Below are 13771 nucleotides of genomic sequence, written 5' to 3' on the forward strand. Positions count from 1 at the left end.
GTCGCTTGTTTTGGTGTGCAGTGTACCATGAAATGGTAATCTAGAAAATCGCCACGTTTCTATGAACTACAAAGTGTTTGCACACCCGACAAGAAACAAATTTCAGATCAGCAGCACATTTATGTTCACATTGTTGACGGGAGAAAAGCTGAGCAGAAAAGTGTTAAATGAAGACAAAGGAAAAGAAGATCGACTTTTTTGGGGGGGGACTTAAACACAATTTTGTAGGCTCATTTTAGGAAAACACTTAGAACAACAAATAGCAATTTTTTTCATCACCCACCTTCTTGCAGAAGAAAATGAGTTTTTATTTCCCACTTTAATCTTTCCTTTTGTTCCCCCTGAGTCTCCCCATCCCCCAGTTAAACATTTGCTCAGTTTGCCTGTCCCCTTAAGCAGGTGGCAATGCCCAATGCTATATGATGTAAACCGAGCTCAGAGCTCCTGGTATCAAACCCCTGCTCTAGAACTGAGGAATTAGCCTCCTAAGCCTTTTCTCAGTTTGTCTAATCTCATTTTCATAGACACAAAGTGAAAGTTGCTTTATCAGAGTCTGAACCAACTGCTAACAGTTTAAACCAGATTTTACCAAGATAAACTGTTCCTTTCGGGGGTGGGGAACCCTTCTCAGCTTGGGTAAAATGTGGGGTGATTTGATGATCAATCCCCCACGCCCAGTGCATGACAGATGAGATGACTTAGATTGGTTTGGGAGGACAAAGCTCTTTGACTCTGAAAGATTCTTTTCTTCATCTTGACATCTAAATTTTATGCAATGGTGTGACTTAAATACTGTGCAACAAAGTATATTTTAAATTTCCCAAAACATGGCTAGTTTTCAGTATATTCTTTCCATTTGTGAGAAACATCTCTTCATTGATGGGCCCGGGGAAAAAATACAACAGAAAACAAGACTGCTTCTCTGGCTGGGATGTGGTATACATAAGTACACTCTCGGGACTTAGGAAGCTGAGGCAGGAGATCACAAGTTCAAGTCCAGCCTCTTCTACTTTGTCACATTAACAAAAATTGAGCAAAAGGCCCTTCTTTGACCTAAAAACCTTTACCAGCAGTTGGAAAGAAAATATAGCTACTCCTTTTATCAGAGTCTTTCTCCAACATCAATTTGCTGGCTTATGCCATACAATCCCCAGTGAGGGAAGACAAGCAGCAATGTCACTGGGTGCTCGAGATATGGGCCATGTATAAAACATCTGGGTCTGACCCACGTGAAGCCTAGCACTGTGTCAAAGTTTTCAAAGAAAAGCTTGGGGAGAATTTTTCAATGCAAACGTTAACTTTACACAGGGTTCTGTGCTGCTGGTCAACCTTCCCATTCTCACACACCAACCCAGTATCTGCTTTCCCACCTCACACATGGCTATCAACCTTCCAGGCCTGGCTTGACCTGTCAATTGCCACCACCTTCTCTATGTGGGTGGAAAGGACCGTTTGTCCACCTTGAATCTCTGCTCTTACCGTCCAAAGAGTGACTTTGCTAATATAATTATATTTTTTTCTTATTCCAGTCTCTCCCACACACACTGCAACATACAAGTAATGGATAAATACATGTAGTAAGTGGTGAAATACAAGCAGTGTTTGGACAAACACTGACAGCTTGCTACATACCTGTTCTTAGCTGGTTCTTTAAAGATAGCTGTTAGTGGCAAACACCTTTAACCCCAGCACTTGGAGAGTAGAGGCAGGCAGATCTCTGTGAGTTCGAGGCCAGCCTGGTCTACAAAACAAGTTCCAGCCAGATTCATTTAAAAATAAACAGTTTCTATTTCTATGTTGATTTTCTTCCCTCCGATTTGCAGACTAAACTGCCGGCCAGTCCTCGGTACTCTTTGAGATGTATCCAGATGCTCTGGTTTTTGGTCCTGTTGGCTTCCCCATCACCCAGAAGCTGTGTCCTCTTTTATTCTGCAGAGCCAATGCCCTGGGACTGCTAATGGCTGTGAACCAAGAAGTACCTTTGCCTCTCATAAGAGATACATCCCAAGTCACAGATTGCATTCTTCTGTATGGCCTCATCTTTCTGTAACATACCCTCTTTAAAGACAAAACAAAACAACAATAACAACATCAAAAAGTCACAAGTACACAGAAAAATGTCTATCTGTAGATTCTAACTGAAAATTTCTAACAACTAACAATCAACATCTAGCAACCATTCTCTCTGTAGAAGACCCTGTCAGAGTATCACTCCCTCCCCTTTTGGCCCCATTCCCCACTATTTAACCCTCTTTCTCGCCCTAAAGCTTGTTTGCCTATGTGGTAACAAAGCTAGGCTTTAACACAAGAATTTTGAAAGAGTCCCACTCAGCAGGCCTTTAATATTAAATTTTAATTTATAAAATATACGGCTTTCATCTCCGGTTTTTGTGTCTCCCGGATGAGTTATTCTAGAAGATGCTAACTTTCAGGGACCCTATGAAGGGGACCCTTGTACAGAAGAGTAAAAAGCTGAGTCCGGACATTAACCACTGGAATAAGCAGGGGAACCAGTTCTCTACCTTTGAGAGTCACAAGGCTAAAACCACAGCCCCCATAGCAGCTTGATAAGTCCTTCAAAGGCTTATGAGTATAGACATCTCTGATGACATATTCTTCAGATGTTGACCCTCAGAAACAATAGAGATGACAATTAAAATGCAGTTTTTAAGGCAGGTGTGTTTTAAGAGTGAAAGTGTCCTAGTTCAGTTTCCCGTGGCAGCAGTGAACACAGACCAAAAACAAATTAGGGAAGAAATGCTTAATCTGACACACAAGTTACTCCGAAGCAGAGTCCATGGAAGAATGGGGCTTATTGACTTGCTCTCAGGCTCATATTCTTTCTTATGCAACCCAGGCCCAGAATGGCACCACTCACAGTGGGCCAGGTCCTCCTGGATCAGTTGGAAACCAGTAAAATGGCCCCACAGAGGTGCACAATGGTCAATCTGATTGAAAGCAATTCTTCAACTGAAGTTCCTTCTTCCCAGGTGTGTCAAGTCGACCAGGACAATAGGATACACAGTAACAAAACTGACCAGGACAATAGGTTACACAGTAGCAAAGCTGACCAGGACAATAGGATACACAGTAACAAAGTTGACCAGGACAATAGGTTACACAGTAACAAAGTTGACCAGGACAATAGGTTACACAGTAACAAAGTTGACCAGGACAATAGGTTACACAGTAACAAAGTTGACCAGGACAATAGGTTACACAGTAACAAAGTTGACCAGGACAATAGGATACACAGCATGTATGATTGTACATAATACACAATGATTATGCATGTGCAAGGATCAGGTGCAAGTTTTATATTTTTTTAATCTTATCTTTCTCCTTTGTTTCCCTGACATTTTCTCTTTAATAATAATTTGCTAATCAGTTTAAGAGACCATTGTCTAACCCAGTATTACAAAGAATTCCTTCTACATAGCTGTTCAGAACTTTGGCAGCTGTAGCTCTCATAATTATTTGGTTCATGTTGAATTAAAATTTCTGAACAGGATGAAAAGTCATATTTTTCTTTTTTCCCATAATTGCAGTCACATATGACATTTTTTAATCATGAATGTCTTTAAATGTTTGACCATATCATATAGGTCTTCTCCTCTATTATGCTCCCATATATCTGTATGTTATCTGGGCAGTTTAATCTATGGACCGTGATGTCTTGATTGATGTAGCTTTTTAGTAGGATATGTGTTACTTTCATCATTGCTAGTAGTAAACGCCTGATGAAAGCAACTTACACAAGAAAGCATTTGGCTAACCGACCAGGGCACTGTCCATCGTAACACTGTGAACACATGACTTCCTTCTTCTTAACAGGAGCCATGGTGCTGTCCTCTGCTTGCTTGTCACTTTTCCTCATGGGTAAATCGATGTCAAAAGATTCACGTTCTTCTGTGTAGAAATGTATTATCCTTTGGTAAATCAAGAACCACGATAGTATCTTTCAGCTAGTCATTTTGGGTAGTGAGGCTACCCATATTCAGACAGATAGAGGCATGTCTTCAAGGAGACAAAAACTCTGGTAGACAATCAAGATTATCATGTGTTGATCTTGAAACCAAATAATGCAAAATTTCTCAGTTCGCCCTTTCTCTGGATCTTTTTCATTGTTGGAGATGAGAATATTCTAGGCACTTTTTACTGTGCATTTTAGATTCTGCCCATCAATTATATATTTAAATCAGACTAGAAGTAGGATTTAAAATAGTTCTATCATGTTTTATTATTTAAAACAATTTTTTATTTTAGATATACTTTGGTGATATTCTTTCCCTTCCCCCAAGCCCTTTCAGATCCTCTCCCCCTCCCTACCTATCAACCTTAAGGTCTTTCTCAAACAAAACAAAACAAAACAAAAACTCAATAGAACAACAAACGACCTAAACCTAGAAAACAAACTACAATGGTCCATCAAAACCAACCAATAACAACAAACCCACCAAACTGCAACCACATAAAAGTACATGAAGACTGTGTACTTGTTGGTCAACTGCTCCTAAACATGAGAGTTGCCCCGGGAGGGCTTGGTATACTCAGTGCCTTTCCGCTGTCAAAAACTGACTTTTCCTCCAAATAGGTCTAAGTTCAGTTGTTAACTTTCATTCTAGTGGTGAGGCATTCATTCATTCATTCATTCATTCATTATATATTCATTATATACATATACATATATATGTGTGTGTGTGTATATATATTATTATATATAACAAAGAAAAGGCTGTAGAGATGGCTCAGTCCTTAAAAATTAGTCTTACACCAACAATATAGGAAGGATTGTTTTGTTTAATTAAAAATTTTTATTTATGTGTTTCTATATGTGTATGAGTGGGTGCCCACAGAGACTAAAAGTAGGTGTGAGGTCCCCTCTGAGCCATCACTCCAGTCCCTGGATTGTATTTAATGAAAACATCAGCTTAGATAGTACCACTTTAACCACTTGAGGTCTTTTAACTCACAAACATTATATATATATATATATGATCCATTTTCTGATCATTAATTTCCTTTTATAATAGCTTAATTGCCAATATATACAATTTAAAAAACAAGAGGTATTTGACCTTATTGTTTTTATAAATGTTACTTTAATATCATTATTACCCACTCAAAAGAGCAATTATTCATTAATATAGTATTCCTTAATACCATCAAATATCTGTGAAGGAGTCAAATGTATTTGCTTTTGAAAATCACTTTTGTATTTTAAAGCTTATTTTGTTCACCTTGGGCTCAAGAAGGTTCATACAATGCCATTGATATTTCTTACTTTTAAGTTATGTGCTTTAAAATGTCTAAGGTATACTTTATTTTAGTGTGCATATGTGCATTGTGTGTGTGTGTGTGTGTGTGTGTGTGTGTGTGTGTGTGTGTGTGTGTGCACATGGATGTCACAGAGCTGATGGAGAGGTCAGAGGGCTTGTTGCATGAGTTTTCTCCTTTCATTATCAGAATAGAACTCAGAGTCTCAGGTCTCAGGCTTGGAGTCAAGTGCTTTTACTCACTGAGGAATCTTGATAGCCTCCTCCTCCTCCTCCATCTTCTCCTCCATCTCCTCCTCTTCCTCTTCTTCCTCCTTCTCCTCTTCCTCCTCCTCCATCTCCTCTTCCTCTTTCTCCTTCTTCATTTACTCTGTGTGATAAGGCAAATGAATGGCAATCAGAGGGACAATTTCTGGGGGTAGGTTCTCTCCTTTCACCATGTGATTCCAGAGCCTGAACTCAGATCCTGGGGTTCTCGAGCAGGTGCCTTTAGCCACCAACCCATGCTGACACTCCCCCTTTGTATCCTTATCATGTTTTAATATTGCCAATGAAACAACATGTTTGTTCCACAACAGAGCAAGTCTGCATTTTGGTGGCTACATCCCTCAAGTGTGGTCCCTCAGCTATTTGAATGTTTGGTAAAGTGGCTCCCCTGGTGAAGACTCGGCATTAGGAAACGGCAGAATGAAGAGAGCAATCAGAGGGTTATGATGGAGCTCCAGCTGTTTCTTCTGATGGAATGTGAGTGGCCACCAGCAATTGTTCTCTCTGTCCGCTGGACCGTCAAGGCAGGGAGTGAATGCTGTTATTCCATCCTCATTTACTAACTGAAATATATCTGTAAAAGCAATATTCACCCTTAATACCTATTTGTATGTCCTGAAGCAAGGCATAAATGGTTTCTACGACACTCTTCCTGAACCTAACAGTAAACATCTGACCTCATCCCACATCTTTGATTATTTACGGTACTACTTGTTGGATATATAATACTGTGAACATATGTGCCATGTGTGCATATAAGATATACATATATATGCATATATGTGCATCTATATTAAGTTCATCCATAATCTTAAATGACTATGATTGGAGCTAACCAACAACAGGCTGTAGGAACTTGGAATGTTTTCATCAAACCTCAGGTTAGTAACACAGTTTTGCCAGAACCAAAAGCAGTGCTGATCAGAAATTCCTGAAAGGAAGATAGAGGCATGCTAATTAGTCTTTCTGGGATGAATTCTACTTTTCTGACCTTGGGACCATGTCAGCAACATGTACACATACATACATGCTTTAAACATGCGAGCTTCCTTTGAGCCAATAAATGCCTGTTCCATAGCAATTCAAGCCCTAAGACAAGCTAGTGGAGTTGTGGCAACTTGCTCAACCTTCCTCCAATAAGAAATTTTAGAAAGGTCTCTGCGTGATTCTAAATAAGGATAGTCTTGAATGGATCCTGGTAACCCATCCCAGGGGTCCAATCCTGGTTCCACCAGGTTTGTTTACTTGAGTGAAGGACCCTGATTCTGTGTGCCTTGGTGTAGTCTCTTGTGAAGTGGGGTGATAGTATCCTGTGTAGTGTTTAAGGAAAAGAATAGCTCAGTCTGACTGATGTGGACCCAAAGCAAGTATTTTACAAACCAATCGGATCCATTGTTACTTTAAAGTGTCAACCTGAGAAATGAGATTGTTACTGTTGACCTGAGAAAGAAGATCACTGATAGAACACATCTGGCTCTGTAAAGAAGTAGGTTCTCCAGAAACTTAAGTCAGAATGTGTGTGTGTGTGTGTGTGTGTGTGTGTGTGTGTGTGTGTGTTCCCACTGATGCTGGATGCTAGAATCAACCATTACATGGTTGCAGACAGAAACCTAGTGTAAAGGTCTCCATAAGAAACCCCAGTGATAATCTGTAATCTCCTTTGCATAATTCATTTCCATGCCACACCCAGATCCCAAGCCTTGGTCTCTGACTTCACTATTACCTTCCTCAGACCAAGCTTATTAAGAAAACAGTCTCTCCTCTGCCCATGGCTGCACCTTGTCTTCCTAGATGTAATCTACTGACTCAGCATTCTTGTAAACCAAAATTCTTCCTAAAATTCCAAAGAATGCATAGCAGCACTTATTTAATTCAGCAAAATGAGTCTTTTTTCCATAATTTATTTTTATTCACATTACATCCCAATAGCAGCCCCCTCCCTCCTCTCCTCTCTCTCCTGCCCTTACAACCCCACCCCCACTATCTCCTCTCATTCTCCTCAGAGAAGAGGAAGCTCTCCCCCTTTGGATACCACCCCACACTGGTTCATCTAGCCCAAGCAGGACTAAGCACATTCTCTCCCACTGAGGCTGAACCAGGCAGTCCAGGTAGAGGAAGAAGATCCCATGGCAGGGAAGAGTCAGAGAGAGCTTCCACGCCAATTGTTAGGGGACCCACATGAAGACCAAGCTGCACATCTGCTACATGTGTGTGGGAACGAGGAGTCTAGGTCCAGCCCTTGCATGTTCTTTGGTTGGTGGCTCTGTGTCTGCTAGCCTCCATAGGCCCTTGTTAGGTGACTTTTCAGGTCTTCCTGTGTTGTCCTTGACTTTCCTGACTCACTCAATTCTACCCCAAGACTCACTCTATTCTTCCACAAGACTCCCTAAGCACTGCCCGATGCTTAGCTATGGGTCTCTGCATCTGTTTCCATCCGCTGCTGGATGAAGCCTCTCAGGAGACAGTTATGCTGGGCCCCTGTCTGCAAGCACAGCAGAGAGTCTATAACAGTGTCTAGGGTTGGCTCTCTCCCATGGGACGCGTCTCAAGTTGGGTCAGTCATTGGTTGACCATTCCCTAAATTTCCATTACATCTTAGTCCCTGTGCATCTTTGTAGGCAGGACAAATTTTGGGTTGAAGGCTTTTGTGGGTAGGATGACATTCCTGCCTGCCTACAGAAGGGGGGCACATCAGTCTCTTTGCCCCCCTGCTGGTAGCAATCTCAGATAAGGTCACCTTCCTAGATTCCCTATAGCATCTCCCATCCCCAGACTCCAGCTAGTCCCAGAGGTGCCCATTCTTACTCCCAGTTTTCTCTTGCCACTCTTCCCCCACACCCGATCACCATTTCCATACCTCCCCTCACTCCCTCTCCCACCCAGTTCCCTCCCTCCACCCACCTCTGATGACCGTTTTGTTTCCCCTCCTGAGGTTCACACACAGCAAGATGAGTCTTAATAAACATTTATAGCACGGGACAGAGAACACCAATTCTTCCCCAAAATGAAAGACAAAAATTCAGTGGAAGGAAATATATATTTCTTGGTTTCTGACATTACTCTAGGTTTTTTTTTTTTCTTACCACATAACACAAATTTTAGTGCTAGCATTAATATTAACACTTTTGCAATAATACAGATACTAGAACTATTGCAGGCACTAAGTCTAATGCCATGGCTAATGTATAATATTCCCTATTCAGAGTTTATTCCACTTGGAGAGGTAAGTGATAAACTGTCACTTCTGCTTTTTTGCCCATCCTCACTGATTGTGGAGGGTGAACTGCTTTCAGCGGGGAAGGAATAGGTAACTTAAGGGTGGACAGGCAATAGCCCCAGATCACTTATAGGGTTAGTTCACTTAAACACTGCCCTCCAGACATATCTGTCTCACAGACACCATACACAGAAGGTCTGCTTTGCATTGCCGGGTACCCTGACGCTCTGATTCAGAGGACTGGTAATCCAGAGGGCTGGTTATCCAGAGGGCAACTATACTTGAAGCAGCCTTTCTTCATACGCAGAAACCTGGTGTTACTGTGTTCGCTCTTGGGCAGGATGAAAATTCGCAGCATCTAGAACACCAAATAGTAAGGGGAAGTATGGGATTTTGAACATTTCCTTACTTGAAAAAAAAAGGCTCACCATGTGTTTCTACATTGTGTTAGAAGGAAGTAAGGTTTAAATGTCCCCTGCTTTAAAGGGGACAACAAAGCTCATTTTTACACACCATGTCTCCCATACTACTGGACAAACAATGATGAATTGGCTTCTCCTCAATGGAGAGCTCCCTGCTTTTATTTAAATGCACAGATGGGCCCTGTGTGATAAGCAGGAACTCACTGGACGCTGGTAAAACACCAGTGATAGCAAACCAGATGACCTTCTGTTTCTTCTTCCCTCCAAGGAGAACCTTTGCTCTAGCTAAACAAACATTAGATTATGGCAATGTGGTTCAGATAGAGAGCCAAAGTCACAGACCCTGTCAAGTCCCCCAGAGACCAATCAAAATATCTTCCACCCTCAACTCAGACCTTTTCTAGGTTAATGAAAATGTAAACCTCTCCACCTGAGACATGTTAGAAGTACTCAGTATTTGGAAAGTGGCTTCCAGCAAACCCGGGGGTAATTGTCTTTCTGCTGCTGCTGTCCTCTCCAGAATGTGTCACACATCACTGGGCATGACTTCATGTGTGAAAGTGGTCAGCCTTCATTAGTCCTTCATTGCCTGTGAAACATAAACTAGAACTAAGAATTCTGGGAAATGGCTCTCCTGGAGAAAGTATTGTATATTCTTGTCTCTGTCTGTCTGTCTGTCTGTCTGTCTGTCTGTCTGTCTCTCTCTCTCTCTCTCTCTCTCTCTCTCTCTCTCTCTCTCTCTCTCTCTCTCTCTCTGTGTGTGTGTGTGTGTATGTGTGTGTGTGTATGTGTGTGTAAGTGTATCTTGGTCTCTTTCTCCCTTCTCTCCCCTGTTTCTCTTCTCTCTGTCTATGTATTTGTGTCTCTTGTGTGTGTGTGTTTCTGTCTCTGTCCCTCTCCCCCCTTATCACAGCCTTTTCTTCTTCCACAGACAGGCTCTTCTTTGTCTGGAGTAAGAAGCTCACTGCTCACATCTTTTCTATCAAAGTTCCCACAACACCCCCCTGTAACCGCTGAAACTCTGGTACTTTCGTCCACCACACCACTCACTTACACATTTAACCACCTTTAAATGATGTTTGTTCTCTCCCTAGAATGCACTAGCCAGGGAAAATGCTGAGGCTGCTTTTAGCATTAGTGACCACACAGTGTCCAGCACTCAAACTGATGGTGACAGTATAGGCTGCTGCCTATTTACACCATGGATGTTCTTTGGTGGCCTAATGCTGAGTACTGGAATTGAAACTAGAATCTACAAAATATTACATTTCAAGCCTTTTGTATTTTAAGAAATGCTTTCTTGGACTCCTGAGTCTGCCTTAGCTATTCCGCTGCTACCCAACAACGAAAAGCACAGGCAGAGGTGCCTCTCATTTGGACCAAAGTCAGGTTGTGGATTGTGCAAGTGGTTCAGGTGTTTAGCCTCCAAGTAGCCAATACCCAACGGCTTCTGTTATATGTGTCAGTGAAAGAAAGGGCTGCTGGAAGGTCATGAAAAAGTCTGTTTTTACTTTCTTAACATTTCCATAGTGGTCTGAGGTTTCCAATAATGAGAACACAGACACAGAGACACACAGAGACAGACACACAGACACACAGACACACACACACACACACACACACACACACACACACACACACACACGTAGAGACAAAGTGGAATGGTTGCTTCAGCACTGTGATGCAGTCTCAGAACTCTGGACAGAGGCTGTTCCTTTCACTGAAAGTGTTAGTGAACAAGGCAAAAAATCCTGAAGGTCATGAACAGAGAAGTAGGCAGCTCTCATCAATACTATGAGAAGTACCTGCTCTGTCCAGGTGGCTTAATCTCATTCTACAGAAGTCTCATGAGAACTCTAGGAGGGAAACTTTATTGCCAGTGGTCATTTTTAGGTGAACAAAATCAAGGATAAGACCAATTAGCATTAAGTGATTTACTGTGTGTAAGTTGTTTGTAAAGGATCCCAACACAGTAGATGTCAAAAGCAATTCTATCAGTATATTTCTTACACCCATTACAATAACTGGCATATGACCACACAAGAAGGTGTCAGAACAGATTTTAACATCAGAACTCTGATTCTAGGTTAAAATGTCTTATTCCAAATACCGAAAAATATCAGCCAATCTATTCCTTGTTCTCGCTGTTTCTAATAATCTTTTGGGAAATTAAAAACGATGCAATTTTTCATACTCATTTTGACTTCTCAATGAGTGATAAAGCATTCTAATTTTTTTTGAGGGTCCAAACTTTGCTGTTAAGCTATTTGAATTTTAGCTTCCCTAGAGTTTCTTATGGTGGGCTACCCACACTCCTGTTGCAGTACTCAGTACTGAAGGAACCTGTTTGTCATGCGTACTTCTGAAATTCAAGAGATCGGTTTGAAAGCCTATTAACCAGTCATGACGCTACCACAGAACAGATTGTCCTGGAGAGATACAGATGGAAACAAATTCCTTTTCTTTTTTGTCAGCACCTACCTCTTGTTCTCACACCGGGGCTACTATCTTTCAGCACCCAGCTTTCTTAGGTTAAATGTCACTTCCTCAAGGATCCCTACCCTAATCCCAACCCAACACAGGATTAGGTACTTCTGTGAAATATTCTCCTTGGATCATATGTTTTCATAATTAGCTATATAATAGTAGGAATTAAGCCCTTCCTAGCTGCAAGTCTCTTTTAAATGTCTGCTTCCTTTTTGCTAGAACATAAACTAGGGAAGACCATGAACATGTACCTTGCCCAGCTTCCAACATATATATATATATATATATATATATATATATATATATATATATATATATATATATGATTATATACATATGAATATATATAAATATATATGATGTCAACATATATATATATGTATATATATATATAATGTAAAAATAAGCACACTTGTCAGGATTAGATATATAGGAACACTTTTCTCATGAACCCCATTCTACTCAAGGCAATATTCTACTCAAACTAAAACATCTGTCCAGCATCTAAAAGGCAAGTCCAAGGCTTTTTACGAGTGGTCAGATAAAGCACAGAATGCCCAGTTTAATTTGAATTTCAAATAGTAAATAGCCACTTACTATACATTTACCCTAGATACTATGTAACCATCACTCTTTGTTTTCTTAGCTACTCTGTATTTTTATTTTATCAAGCCTGGGAACAAAGCTAAGGAAGAACAACATGAAATTCAGAAGTTTTGTGAGACTTAAATTGGACAGTCTGCCAAAAGAGGGGTTCTGTTTTAGCTTTTATGCCCAAGCTATTTATCCTTTACCTAAAAATCTAAACAGCCACCGTATTCTTTGATTTTATTAGCATTTTTTGGGAAGATTTTTCTGCATGAAACTTAACTGCAAAACCCCCTATTCTGGAAACAAAAATATAGGTTACTATCTGCAGATAAGATAAATAAAACTTCAGAAGAAGATGACAAAAGCAGAAAAGTGAATTCTTTGACAACGGGAGTCAGGAAATTCTTACTCCTGTCTCTTCACCCCACTGTCTGTCATCTCCCATCCCTCCTCAGTGGCGTCAAGCGCAAACCTGCTGTCAAAGCACAAATAAGTTGTTAGATAAACGATAAATTTTAGAGCTCTGGTAAGTGCCTTCATCCACGAGGGTAATGTTATACTACAAAAGAGGAGTTTAGAGACAACTCAGTGATTAATTCCATGACCCTAAAATCAGAAGATGATAGGGGTCTATGTCCTTCCATGTTGACACGGAAGGCAGGGGAAAATTCTAGTCTAAGGGCTATGCGGTGACTATTCCAAGACCCCCCCCCCAAGTAAGAATGAGATGTCTGGGCTAGAGTTTGAACATGAGAAACCCCAGGCCTAAGTGTCTTATAGATTTCACACTCAAGATATTATTAACAATGATGATTTTTTTTTTGATCTAGAACATTCTACACTTTCATTCTTTGCCAGTTGCCTGGCAAACCTTGCAATGTCTTGTAAGCATGTGACAGGCACCTAGCTGCCCTTAATGCTCCTAAAAGAAACTCAGATTAAGAGCTTTTTCCTTTCTTTTAGCTAATAAAGATGGCTCTTAGATGGATCGAACAAAACAGTAAGTCAAAAATGAAAATAACTGATCAAAATATTTTAAGTTTTTTTTTTTTAATGTAGCTGTCTTCCATTTGTAGACATATCAGATTATAGTAAAGATCTCTCTTTTTTTTACATTTTTAAAAGGATGGCAGCTTCGACTCAATAGTGTTAGTGAGACAATCCCTTAAGCTGTGTCAAAATGCCACTTATCCAAGATGCCACCCAGATTTGAATAATTTAGAGAGAGAGACAAAACACAAGCAGAAAGACTGAGTCATCTTTTGACTCCCAGAGCTTTCGAGGGGCTGCCTACCCCAGCCCCTCCCTCCTTCCTGAAGCTTAATGCTCTCTGTCAGCAGTGACAAGTGCCAATCAAGCCTTTGGTGGTAGAGGGAGGGGCAGTGGAGAAGCTGAGTTTGGGGAGGGAGGAGAAACATGACCTGCTGTGGAACAATTGCTCAAGGGAGATTCCCTATCAGTGTGTGGTCTGTGGGGAGAGAACTCTGCCTTCTCTCGGCTTCTAATCTCTA

The sequence above is a fragment of the Micromys minutus genome (assembly GCF_963924665.1).
Source record: "Micromys minutus genome assembly, chromosome: 22".
NCBI classification, from domain to species: domain Eukaryota; kingdom Metazoa; phylum Chordata; class Mammalia; order Rodentia; family Muridae; genus Micromys; species Micromys minutus.